Source organism: Caretta caretta, chromosome 1, assembly GCF_965140235.1.
Source record: "Caretta caretta isolate rCarCar2 chromosome 1, rCarCar1.hap1, whole genome shotgun sequence".
Taxonomy (NCBI): domain Eukaryota; kingdom Metazoa; phylum Chordata; order Testudines; family Cheloniidae; genus Caretta; species Caretta caretta.
This window is the reverse complement of record NC_134206.1, coordinates 194592855-194611092: the sequence shown is the minus strand read 5'-3', so window position 1 is coordinate 194611092 and position 18238 is coordinate 194592855. Positions and strand designations below refer to the sequence as shown.

At 40.6% G+C, this 18238-nt stretch overlaps 1 protein-coding gene across 1 annotated transcript in view; it reads right to left on the bottom strand.

Annotated features, from left to right (window-relative positions):
- MYH15 (myosin heavy chain 15) overlaps window positions 1-2019 on the bottom strand; it is a 69575-nt gene extending 67556 nt beyond the window's left edge. The window contains exon 1 of the mRNA XM_048870696.2: window positions 1889-2019. The gene's annotated coding sequence lies outside the window, so the exon portion shown is untranslated. The remainder of the gene's footprint in view (window positions 1-1888) is intronic.
- Window positions 2020-18238: the final 16219 nt, after the last annotated feature.

Genomic DNA, 18238 nt, shown 5'->3' with positions numbered 1-18238 from the left:
CTTGTTAAATGAATCAAGAGTCATAGATTGTGTTGTTAAGTAAAAGAATGAATGATGAGTGCATGGAATTGAGAGCCTGAAGCAGGGAAATAATTGGTTAGTAAATGGTGCCAGCCTAATCCTAAGAATTTCAACCTTGATATCGATGGGCTGAAGAATATGCAAAGTGGAGATAACCGGATGACCCCCGGAGGGCAAACCGGAATCCACCCAAAACACATCAAGGAAGAACAAGAAGATAACACCTAGCCATCATGGAGCCGTCATGGATGTACCACCTGCTGATTGAGCTGATTGATGGTCATCTCAATTGTAAATTCAGCATGATGAAGCAACTTCCATAGACTTGTACTGAACCAGAGACCTATAAAAATTGGGTCCAGGGACTGTGTTCTTTGAGTCTGGTTCTACTCAAAGAGCATCGGATGCGCATCTGACAACGACTCGGCTCCACTCTCGTGTCCAGGCCACCTGGCCAGTGACTTGGCACGAGCAACATCTAGGCTGGTAACTATAACAACCTTTATGTAGAACCTGTGTGTGAATGTCTGTGTGTGTGAATGGATCTATATAGAAATTGCATATAGGAATATTTTGTTGTATTTACAATAAACGTGACAATTTGCCTTGTCCCTCTTTCAAGATCCTGTTGGTATCATTTTTATTAGTAAAAAGAAAAGGAGTACTTGTGGCACCTTAGAGACTAACCAATTTATTTGAGCATAAGCTTTTGTGAGCTACAGCTCACTTCATCGGATGCATGAAAGCTGATGCTCAAATAAATTGGTTAGTCTCTAAGGTGCCACAAGTACTCCTTTTCTTTTTGCGAATACAGACTAACACGGCTGCTACTCTGAAACCTATTTTTATTAGTGTAACACATGATCCTGCAAGACATCTGTGTGCGAAGATCCCATTTACTATACTTTAAATGGAGTTCTGTGAATGGAGGGCTTGCAAATTTGGGCCCTTGTATGTATATAGAAGGCAACATCTTTTAGGAGTCTACATGAAAAAATCATTATAAGACAAGAAATTGAGGTTATCGTTCAGCCCATTGCATGTACAAAAGTATTTTTTAAGTTACCATAACCAGCAAACGTTAGCTTGAAACAAATACTCTGAAATCTGGGAAGCCTAAATCTCGGTCCATCCTAATCAGTAATAAAATACTACTACTACTTCACACTTGTACCTTTCATCTGAGGGACTCAAAGCACTATATAAGCATTAGCTAAGCCCCCCAAACCCCTTGGAATTCAGTTATATCCATTTTCTAAATGGAGTAACTGATATACAAAGAAGTTAAATCATCCAATATCATCAATAAATCAGTAGCAGAGCCGAGATTAGAAAGCAAGAGCATTAGTTTACCAACCCTGCCTTTGCTTTAGCCACTAGACTACACAGCCAGTGAAGACTGATTTGCAGGAGCAACGAAGGCAATCAGAATATACGTCCGAAATGGTACCCAATGATTCTCAAAGGATTGCAGCTCAGGTCAGTCTTAAGAATTCCTTGGGTAGCTGAGCTGCTTGAAAGTTTGAACAACATAATTCATAATCTTCCTGGGAACATGGAAAATGTGACTTGCATATAATAGCTGATCCATCCACCAGCTGCATAATAACAAGGAACCTGCAATTTTGGCTCTTCCAGTTGGCTAAATGAATAAGCAAACATTAGATAGAGAACATTTCAAGAGCAAGACATGTTTGCTACCTTACCATTAAGACAGTATCCCAGGGTTATTAATAGAGTGCTGTGTATTTATTGACATCACTACTAAAACCTTAAGCTGGTAGCAGCATAAAATCCAATGATACAACTGTAGAGCATAGCTGACTATAAGTAAGTACACTTAGCAGTAAAAGAGATAGGTACCTACCCTGTAAAGCAAAGAAGAAAAGTATGAGGATTCTGCTTGATGCAGACTTTTTATACACCTTCCTCAAGGTCACTGGTGGTGATAACAATTTAAAGGCATCAGTAGTTTTCCTTTGTTTCTATATTTGTCTACTGGGTCCTGGAAGAGGCAGCAGTGTACATGTGAGGGTATGATTCTGGAGACTGAGGGGGAGTGGCATGCTATTGAGTTGCTTCCCTATCCACTCCATTCTTGCTAGATGACTTCATGGAATAACTCCTATCCTTGCCAAACTGCCTGTATTTTAACAATGGCAAGTGCTACTTTTTCTGAGAACCAAATTGCAGTTGGCTAAAAAGAGAAATAAGAAAATTCAGATGTCATTACTTTGGGAAATGAATTGCCCACCTTTCTTATACAAAAGATAAGTGATCAGAAGGTGCTTTAGGTTCTTTGTGCTTCCAGTGACTATGGAACAAATATACACTGTCCACAAATAACAAAGCTAGGAACTGATCCCAGGTCTTCTGAGATCTCCAGTACCTTAAGCACAAAACAATCCTTCCTCTTACTTTGATGGCCCCAGAGCATTAAAACCAAGCCCAAGGACCTTGCAATTCCCAATTGTATGCAATGGCTAGAGAATGAAGATGGTGGAGCATATAATGTTCCTATCTAAAAAGTTAAACAGCAGATAGTACTTAAAACAGCCATCATCCTTGGTAGTGTAGAAATTAAGGGTGGATGTTGAGTCTTGCGCTTCAAGAAATAGTCCAGGATCAGGCCTTCTTGTGGTAAACTCAATTCCTGGGCAGTGAAAATAGCCTAACAAGTCGAGATCTCACTTTCTTTCAGCCCATAAATAACTAAATGAACCAAAAATCCCTGCCAAATATTGAGATATCCAGGTTTATTAGGTTCACCAGCATACTAAGTTATCTTCGGGTTCCAGTATAAGTTGAATGTATATACTAGTGGAATGTGAAAGTTGCAGATAATGTTGGTTGACTACAAGACAAGTAGTAATAATAGGGCTCTGAAGTGTGTTAGTTGGAAAACGGAATTCCAAGAGTTAAAAAACTTAGACAAACATCCAATGTTATATTCCTAGATTTACACTGAGGCAATTATTTTTGTCTATAATCAGACTGGAATAATGACTTACAAATTGAATCTGCTTCTTTTAAAGCTGCTGTCCTGATGGAATGGACAAGGACAGGTTACAAAGACAAGGGGAACACATGAGAAGAGAGAGGCTCACAGAATAGATAAACTAATAGAGGAGATGTTGATGTGCTATGCTTTGAGAGGGTGGATGCTTTAAAGACAGGATATGCTGAGTGTTCCAGGACGGGAGGGGACATGACATCAACCCATACAGGGGAGGTTACCAATACCAAGTGATACAGAAGCAATATTCCTTAACTAGAAACTATGTCCAGTTGGGTTAAAGGAGTTAGGGAGATAAAGGCAAAAGTTTCAATATGCTGTTCAATTTGGTTGCATTCATACAAGCAACATGCATTTGAACACAAAGCTAGCTACGTGCACCACGTCCCCTAAAGTCCAAGCTGCTGGGGCAGATGTGTTTTTCACATTTCCATTGAACCAGTTTCATTTCACTCCCTCTCTCAAGCCACTGCTCCAGAACTAGTTAGCACTTTTCAGCATGAAAACACTGATACATAATAATCCACACCACACGAGGGGGGGATAAGAAACTTGTCTAAGACCACAAAAGAAGTCAGTGGCAGAGCTGAAAGAACTTATCTGTTCCTGCTCCCATTCTTGTACCTAGAACACTTGACAACAGTTTACTACAGTTTTTTGCCCTCCAGATCAATCCCATACTCTAGCTATCTCGTGCTCAGGCCTCAAAAGATTTGTTCGAAAGCCCTGCACTTCGTAATTTATTGTTTTATATCTGGCTTAGAACAAACAGATTTGATTGTCTGGATTTAGACTATTTAGGTGAATAATGAATGAATGACCCTGTAAAACTTGATTGGATGTTCCTGATAGTGCAATGCAAAACATGATAGATTGCATGCATGGCCCAGATTAACGTTTATGGGGATGCTCTTAATCTGCTACTGAAGACTGGGAATGCTGTAGCATTTCACATCACTCATGGCTGCGGGTGTAATACACACATGCTCTTTCCTCACGTCTCCTTTCATACTCTGTTAGTAACTATATTTCCAAACCTGGAATTAAACACTAACAGCTTCTTATGTTAAAAAACACCTTTTATAGCCACCGTATTATTTTTTCATCTTCTGTACTGCACATATTCATCCTCCTTACACCCGTGTTCAAGAGGAGGACAGACAAACGGCTGTTTCAGCAGCTGATGCCAATGCCATTTCATGGTTTGTGTCACTTGAAAGTGGCGTAGGTAGCACTGGGTCCAGCATGATCAATCTGTTTTCCTTGCAAATGCTGACATGGTTGGTCACTGCTCATTTGTTATTCTTGCCTTGTTGGGCTTCTCTCTCGTTTTTTTACTACCCACTGGAATAGACAACTTGATTATGATTGGTAACAATGACAAACAAGGGCATTAGCCCCTGCACAGCTACATTTAGAAAGGTTAATACTGCTCACTATTTCTTTAACAGATGGTTAGGTTTGGAAAAGGAGGAACTTTGATAAAGTGCACTTGTGACTAACCTATTTTTAATAACATTACATATTGGAGAAGAATGCAATGCCATTTATCTTCTCTAGACCCAGATAGTGTCAACATGGATGGCATGGTCTTACTTAGAGAGGTTGTCATCTGGTTTGTGTAAAAGCCCATTTATGACACCTTACTGTTTTCTAAAACACAAAATGCATCTTGTCAAGGGCTAGCTGTCCCTTAAAACATGACATGCATAATAAAGTCTGTTCTTTAATAGCATGCCTTGGAAATAAAATAGCTTGTACTACTGAAGAGAAGTTAGAGGGATGCTATTGCTAATAAACAGATATTTGGAGACTTTGTCTTTTGATTCCCGATTCCTTGGTCACTCCATAGAGTAAGCTGTAAAAGAGTATCCCTCAGTGAGGTGCATCATAGCTGTATCTAAAGAGATTTAGAGCCCACTGTTGACCCAAGGGCCCAGCTAGGTCATTGCTCATTGCTGCTGGTGCATCCACAAGTGAGGGTTGTTATATTAATTTAGGTGGAATATATGGGCCCAAAGAGTCAAAGGTGCTGATATGACCTTCTCACCGTCCAACACGAAACAGTTATAAACAAGGATTGGCATTCAAAGACCTCAAGCTGCTTAGTATCATGGCAAACACATTATAAATCAGAGGTGCTGGACCAATTTCTCCTGTGAGGTGTTCAGAGCCATGGAACCAAACTGTAAACCCTGTATGTGATGGAAACCACTTCAAGGGCAGCACCCTTAGTTCCAGCACCTATGTTATAAATCCTTTTAAACTTTTTATTAAAGATACAGGAAAAGAAGAAAAAACAGTGAAAGCCTTTGAAATGTAAAGTGTTAAGCAATGCTTTCGTTTTAACATCCCTCATTCCCTTTCACTGGAGTAAATTTTTAGAAGGATACCCTTTCCCCTGGTTTGACAGTCTTTTAGATGGTATTACCATTATAAATATATTATATATCATATGTAATGGTAATACTGTCTTTGGGGAGAATAGAAGGAGATAGTTGAGATGGGTTGGAGCTGTTATTGTTAAAGTCTGATTCCATTTCCTATAAGACAAGAGAAGACAAACAGACACTAGAGGGGAGAGAAAAGAACAACAAAGACAGAAAATGCAGTTTCTGTCCCTGGTGTTGATTTTCACTTGCAACCTCACTTCTGGAGACACACAGACACAGCACACAGCCTTATCCAGCATTCTGAAACGTGGCACACTTGAACCAGCATCGGGCTGTTGAGGGCATTGAAAGTAGCTGCCTTTCTGGTCACAGGTTCACAGCAGTGCTGCAAAATATATAGTCTTAGCTGGCTAAGCCAGACTTTTCTTAAACAGAAGGAAAAAGGAGAGGGATAGGAAAGAGACACAATAAAGGAGGGAAGAAAAAAAGACAGATGGGGTGTGTGGGGAGAACAACAAAGTCTCATGTCCCAGGTAGCGTTTGGGATTTAGCCAGAGCCGGTGGAGATGGTGATGTCATCCGGGTCTCTCTCATGGCCCAGACTAATCAAGACATCTCTGAGGATCAGGACAATGAAGGCCCAACAGCGTTACAGTAGAACCTGTGGTCCCTGGAGAAGGTGGGGCTGACAGCTACCATGACACAGCTCACTCTCTTCCCCTTTTCAGTCAGTCACCATTGAAAGAGTGAGCTTTTCCCCCAAGTCTCTTTTTGAGGACCTCAGGAGGGAGTGATGGGTGAAATAGCCCTCTCATTATTTTGTCCTCCAGTTAGGCCTGACTTCCAACACACCCGTTTTGGTTCATTGATTTCCAGTCCCACTCTTCTCTTACTTACCAGACATGGTCCTAACACAGTCCTTCAGTTATATCAGTGGGCCTTTTTTGTTTGGACTAGTTCAATCTGTTCCCTTTTTGCACCTTTCCCCATCAACATGTGTTATAGGCTATTGTGACACTTTATAAACTTTTATCCACTTTCCCACAGTTAGGCTCACAAGTGGGGTAAATTTGTAGGCTCAATTATTACAACAGGGGACAAATGAGAAGAAAGAGATCAAATGAACTAGAGTAGTTTGGTGTGCTTTTTCAGAGACAAAGGTCATCTGCACAGTAGTCATTCCATGGGGAGAAAAATGTTCAAGTCACATAGAGAGGGAAATTCATGGGCATTATGTATGGACTGGACCTCTTTCCTGTTATCCAGAATCTTGGTTAAATTCTTTAAGGATTTGTGCTCTTTAAGATAGTTTTGGGAAGGGACAGTAAGAGGAGTCAGAGATAAGACTGTCTCAAAAAGTAGAAAAAAAGCTAGCTATTATTTTAAGTGGGTTCAGGAGCTTACACAATTACACAGGAGCTCTGCCTACACAATTATGCTCTGCTACACCAGTAAAATTAAGCATGATAAAGCTGACATTATTACACACACAAAATTAAATTACAAAACAGGATTGTTGTTTTAGGAATGTGTAAGACAGCTAGATCATATCATTAGCATTGAGGGGTTTCTTTGCACACCTCCCTGAATTTCATCCAGAGGAAGCAGGCATGCTAGATAGCTTTCTAGGAGAATACTGAGTCAAATGGTTGCAATGACAAGTACCACCAGTTCAGTTTCTGCCCACTATAGAGAAATAAATTTCACAATACTCATTTCTGAAGAGTTTAAATGGTATTCATTTAAATTGTGTACAACATTTACAACTTTGCTGCTAACTAGATCAGTTCTCTGGTGCGCAACAAGCAAGCTACTACTGAGAAATATATCTGCTCCTGCCCTCAAATTTATTCAGGCCCTGCCCACTGAGAAACAGTACCTCAGGTTCTGGCTGTCCAGTATGGGACCTTTCTGGTGGATAATATTACCTTCCCCATCTGTTCCTGTTACTCAAGACACAAAAAGCTAGATTCCAAACGCTAAGCAGATCTGAAACAGTGCTCTGCTGTGGTTGCCAGGCTGCTCAGTGAGGGTCATCTGCAACAGCATCCTTCTTTGAATGACCACATGCAGCAAAGGCAGATTACAGCACCCCATCTAAAAGGTTTACTTACAACTGCCACTGTCAAGATCCACCACCTGCACTTGGTAACACCCAAACAGCTCATCAGAATAATGTATAATTTCAAAACAGCTGTAGACTCCCTGCAATGCCTTAAATGTCATCTCACTTTTTCCTTGTACCTAATGGATGTAGCTGAAATCTACATCTTTGTATGGAGTGAACTTTCAATAAGTTGCACAAGCTCACATTCTGTCTAAGGACTTTACCAAATAAAAGCAACTGAATCATTTAAAAAATTACCTTTCATTAAAAAATATATATATATGCCGTTAGTTTACATAGCATTTACAAACAAAAATGAGTTTTCCTGCCTTAATGAGCTTACAGCTGAAGTAAAAATCACCAGTACCCTAAGAAATACAGTATCAAATGAAAATATGAAACCTCAAAGGAAAATAATCTAACAATATATCAACTTCATACCACAAAAAGGTATTCACAGTCTCTGTTGTGTTTTCAGAAGACCACAATATCTGGCACATGATAATGCACTATGTTTCATACGGAAGCATCATGTGTGCTCCAATTCCATCCCAGGCTAAGATAATATATTACATTTTACATAATATATTACATATTACATAATATAATACATTTCAAAGCTGTCATTATGCTTTCCCCCTTGCTGACATTTGATCATTACGGTATCTTAAGAACTTCTAAATAGGTCATGCCTTTAGCGGGAGAAATCAGTTTCAGGAAGTGAGGCTGACAGTTCTTAAGCCTCTTACTAGTGATTACTGACATTGATGGATCCATCTGAGATTCCAGTGATGGACTTCTATACCCATTAGAGAAAGTAGAAAAACAGGAGCCAGCTAAACAAATGGCTCTCAGCTTTTTTAACTCTGCCCACTACTCCAAAAGGAAGGACTTTATCACATTCCCTCTTTTTGATCTTATTTCTAAAAGCAAAAGCTGTCCTCTTCCCTTAAGTCTCTCCTCAGACAAAAGCTTTTCCATGCTTCCAATCATTTTCATTACCCTACTCTGAAGGCATATTTTGCTCACATGAGACCAGACATTAATTTATATAATGACATATTTTTAGAATTATTCTTTAAAGCTTTCTTAATAAAATCTTTTTTTAAAACACCATTATATAATGAGTGTATTTTTTTTTCTTGAGCTGTCAATTTAGGTTCTAAATTAATTATGATCACCTAAGGAAAAGACCTATCAAGGTGTAAGTCGTTCAGGTTGTTTTTTTCATTATTCATTATTCGGCAAATGAGATTTTATGGAGACAAATGCTATCATCTGGCCCATTCACCAGCATTTGTAGGCCCTGCTAAAGTTCTTCAGAGCCTGACTGTCTTCTCCAGCCTTGACTAGCCAATACAATGATGTTACCTACACATTTGGCCCAAAAGTTTTCATTCTACGATCTACTTCATAACACAGACCATCTCATTATCCTTACCTCCACCCAGCACCTTGCTTGTAACATTCTCTCTGCTCAAGTAGTTCAAGCACCATCTTGTGATAAGAGGCTCCAGCCTAAAATACACGTACGCCTTCAAACATGAGAGATATTCAGCTGAATTCCTCTCAGTGCCAATATCTGCTGTGGCAAACTCAATTTGGCTTTGCTTTTTATATCAAGTCATCCCCTTCATATGGGGGCAGAATTAGGGATGGTCTATGCTGGTCTCCTGGGTCTTTTTGAACATAACATTTTCAGGTTTATTCCCTTCAGACACTCCATATCAAGGAACAATCTTGCTAGCAAACAACTTTACAGGTTAGTTGGTAGCTATGTCTGGTTGAAGCTAATATCAGACTGTACTACACATTTAGAAAAAATAAGCAGGGACAGTTTAATCTGTGAAATAATGTTTTTATCAGGATACTTTGAATACCTTTGCAAGTGCCAGAAAAACAAGGCTTACATGACTTAGGTTGAAATTAGACATCAAGGAGAAGTAATAGCAGGAAGCAGAGAGAAACAGATAGTTTTTCCTTTACGTGTACTCTGTATGTAAAGGGAGGATTCCGCCCCCCCCCCCCCCCCCCAAGATAGAGCTGTGGTGAGCTGTCCACCTTGTCAGGAAGCTCAGACAGTAAAACGCCTAAAAAGCAAGTCATCCTATATACTACCAGAAACCTTGCTTTTCACCAAGAGCTTGAACTCCTCCTCTGCTCTTCTAGGATATTCTGAAGATCTCAAAAGTGGTTTTACAGATATTACCACAACAACCTTCATGAGATAGACATTATGGACTTTTTACAGAGAGAAACTGTCACAAAACAAGCAGGTGGTATGAACAGGAAAGGAACCAGGGAATTTAGTGCTCTGACCAATAAAGCACATTCCCTGCTAAAATATCATGCTTATAGAGTCAGACTAGGTACAGTGAATTCGCTGATCCATAATCTATGTGCCAAAGGGCCTTTTACATTAGAGAATTGCTAGCTATGAGTAAGCAGTTTGAGCTGATCTAAAGGCCAACCCATATGCTGACCTTCAGTGCAGTGCTCAGCTCTGCTTCAGTCACACTCAGATATGCCCCTGGCCTTGCTTCCAGAGAGTGAGTAATGAAGACGAAAAGTTGCACCTCTAAATACGAGTTAACCCAACAACCAGCAAAGCTCCTGAACTGCCAGAGGGTGTTCCAGACCGAATCTGTGGAATCAGTTTCTTCTGAATGGAGTGTCTATATTCTCCTTCCTCCCTTCCAGCTGTGCATGAATATGTCAAGTCTGGGGCTAGATTGGTGCCTGTATTGAAAAGCCAGGGAGAAAAGAGAGGTAAAACAGGTAAGATAGGCAAGGTAAGGGTCAGAAACAAAAGAGGTATAAATTGAACTCCAGCATATTAAGATACTAGACAAGTCCAATTTAGCATAATTTGGCTGCAGAACAGAGTGGAGAAAAGAACTATACTGTCTGATGGGGTACACGATAGGTTAAGAGGCTGAGTGGAACATCAGGACTAAGTTGGAGGGTATTGGGAATGGGTTTATGTTGACATCAGACACACAAAATCCCATACTTACTGTGCATGTCTGAGATTGAGCCCCACTTTGAAGGTTTTTTTGTTAGTGCTCTGATCAGAGATCTACTCTGACTGGACATTACAGCTACCGTCAGGTAGTTTGAAGTCAAGTTACCTTTGCTAGAAAGGAAAGCAACAGGTTAGTTTTCCAGCCACATTGGAGTAGGATGTGTAGCAACTTCTACAGTTGAACAGTTCTACAGCAGAACAGTTTGATTTGATTTTAAATGTATTCTCATCTTTGAAAGCTTAAAAAGATACTCAGAGAAAACAGATCAAATACTTGAACATATATTTGCACCAAGCTACAGTAACCACCATTCTGATGGAGTCATGTACTTTGATCCCATACAATGATCTAGTGACAAAACACAATTTGTCCTTGTATGGCAATGTACAGAGTGACCCTCTGCTAGACCACTTTACACACATGGCGAGAGGATGGAAAACAGAGTGTCTACTTCAGTGATTGCCTCTAAAATTGCACATAAATACCACCGCATCCAAAACCAACCATGCACATGCATGTAGAACAAAACTTTATATCTAAGGGCACCTGAGAGCTGGTTGAAAGTATTTTCATTAAAACTTTTTTTAGATGGAAAACTGGGTTTCTGACTAAACAATTTTTTTTTCAGGAAAAGCGTCTGCCTTGTGCAGAAAACTAACACTTTTCATCACAAACCTGAAATATTTCAGCCCAAACATGAAAACATTTTGATTTGCAAATGCTATCGCAGTGCTTCCCTTGTAGTTTGGTTGCTTCATGTCCTGGTTCTCTTCTATGGGCCACACTCCCCAGCTGGATGACCTCTCCCATGACAGGCTGGCTTCCATCTCCAAGAGAATGAGAACATGAGGTACGTGAACTACACCTTCCCTGAGGAACTGCTGCAGCAGGACTTCTGCCTAAAAAAAAATGTTCCATGGAGAATTTTGATGAAAACTCTTTATTTGAGTCAAAAATTTCCATGGGAGAAACCCAAACATTTTTCACCCAGCTCTAGCCACTTGCCTTTCCGGACCTCTTGCTCTTGGTGGAAACATTGTTATCATTGTTTCTAGCACTGCAGTTGTACACTGTGGCTTTTCCATAATGAAATTAAAAAACAGGCCTCTCCCTTACACATGTGCAGCAAAACATACTCCAAAACCTCAGAGACATGTTTATAGCCCAAGCAGAAATGTTTTCCAACCCATCAGGGCATTATCCATCTTAGGACAATTATATGGCCTCCATTAAGGTAGCACCTCAGCGTCTCACAATTTTTTAATGCATTTATCCTCATAACACTCCTGTGAGGTAAGGAAGTGCTATTATCTTCATATTACAGATGGGCAACTGAGGCCAGTGTCTCAGGCACATCTAGCCCAGGGGTTCTCAAAGTTCATTGCATCGTGACCCCCTTCTGACAACAAAAATTACTACATAACCCCAGGAGTGGGGACCAAAGCCTGAGCCCACCCAAGCCCCGCCACAGTCCAAGCCCCACCACCTCGGGCAGGGGGACCAAAGCCAAAGCCCAAGGGCTTCAGTCCCAGGCAGGGGGCCTGTAACCAGAGCCTCACCACCCAGGGTGGGCTTCAGCTTTGGCCCCGGGCAGTGGGGCTCGGGCTTTGGCCCCAGGTGGTGGGGCTCAGATTTCTGTCCCAGCAAGTCTAATGCCACCCCTGGCGACCTCACTCAAATGGGGTCACGACCCACAGTTTGAGAACAGCTGATCTAGACAGTCAGTGGTAGCCTGCAGCAGCAAGCCTACCTCAGGCTCATGTTACCAGGCTAAAAATAGCTGTGTAGACAGATCTTTTTAGGTTGGAGCTTGGGCTCCAGCTAAGGCTCTGACACCCACTCCCATCTATAGGCTTCAGAACTTGAGCTCCAGCCCAAGTAACAACATCTACACAACTACTTTTACTGCGATAGCATGAATCTGAGTTTGTCAACCCAGGGCTGGAGGCTTGCTGCCATGGGCTGTGTAGATGTACCCTAAGTGACTTGCCCAAGATCACACAGGAGGACCAGGAATAACCCCCCCGCCCACCACACAAACAAACAAAATGGACCCAGTCACAACAAGTACTCAACAGCAGGCAACTTTAGAGGAAGGCTAGACTGCAAGATCACAATTAGATTTGTAGCCAGATGGACATTATTGCAATTTTTACTTGAATTGGAAATAAACGTTATTATGTAGTCTCATTTCTGATTCTCAGACTAGCGGTGGCAGAGTTATCGTAATTTATATTGAAGCCAGGATAAAACTAAACATGTCAAACCAGGGGAGTCAGACAATTAAAAAACTTGGCACTATAGTCCAAAAGCAGAACAAGAAAAATGCAGAAAAATGCCATTGCATAATAGTAGCAGCCACTATGTTTCATTTCGAAGTACGTGAAAGAATGAGATGTAGTCAGAAAATGTGGGCCACATTTAATCAGATAACCAAATTTGAGGATTTAGCCACCAAGTAAATCAAAAATAGCCCCAGCGTGCACTTGTGTTTCTAAGAGGTTTCATCTTCTCTTATTGATGTACACGCGGAAATTCCATTAGTGTTTCTGGGAGTTGCAGCTCACATGGAGTACAAATGCCCTAAGGGAGGGAAGGGAAAGAGGAGCATGAACTGAGCTACAAAACAGCATTTTATAATTTATTGCAACCTTGAAAGGCAACAGAGAAGGATTAGGAAGCAGCTCTATGGATTTAATCTCTAAAAACAATCAGCACAGAAATTCTGTTTAACAAAGTCTCTAGCACCTGGAAAGGACCCTATTCCATAGATATTTCATGCATACAACTCCCATTGACTTAATTACATGAAGTAGGTACGGGATCTGGCATGGCACAAGAGGTGAGCAGAGAGCAAAAGGGAGCATGGCCTGAGAAACAAAACATTTTATAACACCAATCTCACAGACAGAAATGATGCCGTGTTTCAAATTCTGACTTTAAGCTTTCTGATGCCTTCTAAAGAATACCTTACATGCTTACCTTACATGCTTTCTTCCTTCAGACGATTTATTTCTCTGCTCAAAAGCCAAAGAATCCAAGACAGGCTCTTGCTCTAACTATTAGTCAATACTCCCTAATATGGAAAAATCTTGAAAGTGAAATTTCAGAAGAGCTCCACATGAGTAGAGAAAATAACTTCTCATCATTTCCAGCTCTCTACTCTATTATTCCATTTTATATGCCGCACTTTAAAGGCCATTTGTCACATATTATTATGGCCAGGGTGTTACATTGGGTTTTCAGAAGATTGAGATTTGTGCCTTTGATATTACTGCCAATATATTTTGTTCAGGTTATCACATTACTTTAATAATAATTCATTCTGCTTAGTTTGATCAAGACTGTTTCATCAGAACTGCCTCGGTGCATTTTACAGACAATAATTCACAAGAAACATTTTTTTTTCATTCTCTTTCTTCTAAGCTAAAAGAAGCTACATCTCCTTTATGAATTTGATTTGCCCTTTGGCAAATTGAAATTATTTCCATCTGTAAAGTCCCCACTTTGAAAACCTTTCAAACCCTTGGGCACTGTAAACTGTCTTATTCCAGTTGCTCTAAAAAATAGACACTACACAACTGTTGTGATAATTGGGCCTTCAAATTTACCCTAATTGTGAGCTCAACAGTAAAAAGTGAGTAAAAGTTCATAGGGGTTCACAACAACTTATAATAATAAATATTGATGGGAACAGTTGCAAAAGGAAGACTGAATGACTGAATTAGTACAAACAAAAAGGCCTTCTGATATAACTCAAGGACTGTGTTAAGATCACACCTGGTAAACAAGAACATTGAGAGACCAAGTATCGATGACCCAAAACTGGTGTTATGGAAATGAGCTCTGTTGGTGGCCAAAGTAATGAGGGGATGGGCTGCTCCGCCCACCACTTCCTTTTGGATTTCTTAAAAAGAAAGACTTTGGGAAAAATATTGGCTCCAGAGTGAGCTTCACCTTCGTGACTGCCATCCCTAGACCTCCATCATCCTTATCCTCAGAGATGCCCTGACCAGACTGGGCCAAAGAGAGGGAACCGGATGACACTGCCACCTCTATCGGCTTCAGCTATATATTCCAGCCACCACCTGGGATTGGAGACGGTCTTCCCTCCCTTCACCCTCTCCCCGGTGTCCATTTCCCTCCCTAGCTTATTTCTTCTTTCCTATCGTTCTCCCTGTGCCTTTAGCTGGCCAAGACTGTATATTTTACAACACTGCTGTAAGCGTATGAGCAGAAAGAAGCAGCTAAATGCAATGCCCTAAAGAGCCCCAAGCTGATACAAGTTTGCCAGGTCTGATAAGGAGTGGCTGATAAGTCCGTATGCTGTGCCATGTGTTTTTCCATCGCTGACACTGCACGGGAGTCAACACCAGAGACAGAAGCGGCGTTTTCTTTTTTTCTTGTTCTTTTCTCTCCCCTCGTGTGTGTTTGTCTTCTTAACTAACTACTTCTCATTTCCCTAAAAGGACAGTTATTACCATCTTTAGTACAGCCTAAAGACTATCAAACAAGGCCTTTTTCCTTCTAAAGGCTCTCTACAGCTAAGAGGGATGTTAACAGGAAAGCCTTTCTTAATGCCTTACCTTTCAAAGGCTTTAACTGCTTTTTCTTCTTTTTCTATCTTTAATACAAGTTTAAAAGGATGTTTAAGGGGGTGTTTGCCATGGTACTGAGCAGGCTGAGCCCAAACCTCGTTTAACACTGTTGGGCAGTGACTGGGTTACGTTAACACCCATTAGCCCACATAGTCCATCTAAATTCACACCGTACCACCGAGGAAGTCTTCACGAGGCCTCTGAGGCCATTTGCAGGCTGATGACTAAGGCAAACAGTACAGGCTTCTGGAGCTAAAAAATCCATCATTGCCCATCATTATTAGAGCTCCCCATATTACTACCCGCAGCTGGAACTGAAAAAGTGTTAGCATGGGTAGGACATTTTACACAACTGCCCGAGTTTAAACAGGACTTCTGCAGCTCCTCTTTTTTCCAACAGTGCAGTAATAAGCGGAGGTATGGCTCAGAGTGGCATGCAGCGAGAGAGAGAGCGCACGAGCTGCTGCTCAAAGGACCTGAGAGCCAGTTCAAGTTCAGGGAAGAAGCTTTTCTCTTCCCTCCACCACTTCTTCAGCAAGTAGGGGAAGAAGCCCAGTAGCAACTGTTACTTAGTAGGATGATGATTTAATTCCCCCAGGTGGCAGCTCATTTCTCTCTTTTCTCCCAGTAAGGGGTGGAGAAACCCAGAGGCAAAAGGAGAGCACAGAATGACTTCACTACTCATAGCAATGCATTTATTTATTATATATACACACACACACAGAAAGAGGGGGGGGGGCAGAAAAATTAGCTGATTCCATTCCCACATGGCATCCCCCTTTTTTCATCTCTGCTTTTAAAAACAATGAACACATCACGCTGGATGTTTTCACTGCTGATCAGTTCAATAAAAAGCTTTAAAGGTTGACGTTTAACTTGTCAGTGTTTGGTTTCAGCATTAACACTTGCCCACACCTGTCAGAGCTACTTTTCAGACTGGCTGCAGATTTGAGGGAAGAAAAAAAAAAAAAAGAAAAAAAGTCCGGCATCTAATAGTAGTGGCAAGTTAACTACCTTCAGAACCATGAAGGACCTCACTTTTAAAATAAAATCCAAAGCTTCAGTTCTGCAGAAACTGATTGGAGAAGAGTGTTCCTGTTAAAGTTTGAGGGTGTTAAACCACCATCCCCATTTACAGAAAATTGTCTCTGCTGAATAGATCCATGTAAACCCAGCCTGGTGCTTCATTATATAAATACATATTAATACAGATAAAACTACATTAAGATGGAGTTATGTTTGAGATTATGTACCAATAACATAAGTGTGGAAAAATTACATGGATGTTGTAATTATCTTCAAACTAAAAGTATCTCAAACCCAGGAAATTCAGAGACAAGGTTACACTCAAAAGAAATCCAAACATGTTAGAGTGAGAAAGGCATAGTTAAGGCCCCCAAACAACTGTAACTCTCCTGCATAGCGATGCCATGCAATAACTGTATGATCATGATTAAGGCATTTTAGTATTTGTGGGCCCTGATCAGAATAAACTGATTTTTAGAGACATTACATTTTAACCCCATGTTTTTCCCTTAAGTGATCTGTACTCTCAAGCTCAACTTTGTCTTAACAATTTTTTCTCTGGGACTTTCCCTAGTTTTTTTTTTTAAACTAAAAAAACCTCATACATAAACACTAAACAAGAAACTCAGAATACTACGAGGTGATATTTCTAATGGTTTGAAGGTATGTAGAATCAACTTGAGATCATGTTGTAAAATGTATTTATTTAGTTAGTTAGTTCTAACTTTTAAGGGCAGATTCACCAATAGGCCAAAGAATCACAGAGCAGCCAGCACCTACTGGTCAGTGAAATGGAGTTGACCACTGTTTCAAGTTGCTAGAGCAGTGCAATCCGTGAATCTGGCCTTTTGTTTGCAATTGACTTATTGGCTTGGAGGGCTGTGTTAGTGAGACCAATGCTATGTCCAGGGAGGGCAGAGAGAGCCCAGTCCCTGAGCCCCAACAGCTCTGAGTTTTAAGGGCTCCCATGTGCTTCTGCCCCAGTTCCCCCAGTCGTACTCACTCAATGGACAGTGCAGTCAATGCATCCATGCCCTGGAGAGCTTTGATGCCCAAACCTGCATGTGGCCATGGACGCTTTAAAGAGCAGGGACGGTTGAGACAGTAAATCTACCAGTGAGAACTCTTGATGCATGTGCTCTGTGTCCCTCATATCACTGAGTCATTACAGCCAATTTGTTGCATGGAAATTTTATGTAGAGGAAGGGGGTGATTTGATTAGTTGAGTTACATCTGATGTCATAATGGACCCACTTAAGAGTTATTTGAGCCCGTCTGTAGCCCATATAATCACAACAATTAGATATAACAGTTGCTTATAACTTAATTATAAACTAAGTTCTTCAAATACACCCCATGCACAAGATTTCAATTAGTTTTAACTATATGGAAAATGTCAAGTGTCTGTGCTATTCCATTTTCATTCAGAACAAAGAAAACAGTGACAGATCTAAATTTATTAAAGGATCCAGTTTGGAATGTATTTGAACTCACATTAATTAATGGAACTGTAAATTCTCAGTACATTTAATCAATTCTCAAAGAGTAAGTGCTGTAACTTTTGGGATGCTACCCTTTATGTTTCATACAGGAGCTAGAAACACAACGATATGTATAACACTTATTGATACAAAGGTCTACAAATATTCCATTTGCCCATAGCTTCTGGAACATCTCAATATAATAGTCTGAAGTCTCCATGCTTCCAATGTCTCACATCTGTCACATCTCCCCTCTGGAAACGATCAGTGACAATAAGAAGCAAAAGAAGTTAACCCTTTCATCCTGGTAGGTAACAGTATGTATCGCGGGGTGGGGGGTGAGGGAGGGAGAGAGGACCAAGTACATGTATTCTTTCATAAAATATAAATCTGAAGTTTTCCAGTTCTCTACCCCTGGCAGCAATCTATTTGCATCATGAAACAGATCCGATTTCCTTTCTGTTTTGGCATATACTACTGAAATAATCCAACTGGTTTAAAGAACCTACTTAATTAAAAAAAAACTATGAAAATATTAAATCCTTGACTGCAGTGACCAAAGTCACATTT